Source organism: Myotis davidii, unplaced genomic scaffold, assembly GCF_000327345.1.
Source record: "Myotis davidii unplaced genomic scaffold, ASM32734v1 scaffold663, whole genome shotgun sequence".
Lineage (NCBI taxonomy): Eukaryota > Metazoa > Chordata > Mammalia > Chiroptera > Vespertilionidae > Myotis > Myotis davidii.
The window spans coordinates 7,593,172-7,594,340 of NW_006295816.1; positions in this window are offsets into that span (position 1 = coordinate 7,593,172).

A 1,169-nucleotide genomic window follows, 5' to 3' on the forward strand; every position below is an offset into this window, starting at 1 on the left:
CATCAGTTTATTTTGTTTATTAGATTCCACATATGAGTGAGATCATGTGATACTTGTCTTTCTCTGACTGACTTATTTCACTTAGTGTAATACTCTCCAGGTCCCTCTGTGCTGTCTCAAAGGGTGAGAGATCCTTCTTTTTTACAGTTGCATAGTATTCCATGGTATACATGTACCACAGCTTTTTTATCCACTCATCTACTGATGGGCATTTGCGCTGTTTCCAGATCTTAGCTATTATAAATTGTGCTGCAACGAACACAGGGGTGCATACATTCTTTTTGATTGGTGTTTAGGGTTTCTTAGGATCTATTCCTGGAGGTGGGATCACTGGTTCAAATATCAGTTCCATATTTAATTTGGGGGGGAAATTCCATACTGTTTTCCATAATGGCAGGAGTGTACTAGAGTTCCCTTTTCTCCACATCACCACCAGCACCTATCATTTGATTTGCTGATAGCCATTCTGACAGGTGTGAGGTGATACTTCATTGTCATTTTTATTTGCATCTCTCAGATGACTAGTGACTTTGAGCATTTTTTTCATATCTCTTGACGTTCTGTACGTCCACTTTGGAGAGTGTCTATTTAGGTCCTTTGCACATTGTTTAATTGGATTGTTTATCTTCTTTTGTTAAATTGTATGAATTCCTTATGTATTTTGGACATTAACCCTTTATTAGATGTATCATTGCCAAATATGTTCTCCATACAGTGGGCTCCCTTTTCAATTTGTTGATGATTTCTTTTGCTGTGCAGAGCTTTCTATTTTGATGCTTTCCCACTTGTTTATTTTCTCCTTAGTTTCCTTGGCCCTAGGAGATGTATCTGTCAATATATTGCTACAATAGATGTCTGAGATTTTGGTTTCTTCTAGGATTTTTATCATTTCCCAACTTACATTTAAGTCTTTTATTCATTTTGAGTTTATTCTTATGTATAGTGTAAGCTGGTGGTCTAGTTTCATTTTTTTGCATGTATCTGCCCAATTTTCCCAACACCATTTATTGAAGAGATTGACCCCATGTATGCTCTTGCTTCCTTTTTCAAATATTAATTGAGTGTAATGGCTTGGGTCTATTTCTGGGGTCTCTGTTTTGTTCCACTATCTATATGTTTGTTCTTGTGCCAGTACCAGGCTGTTTTGATTATGGTGGCTTTGAAGCATA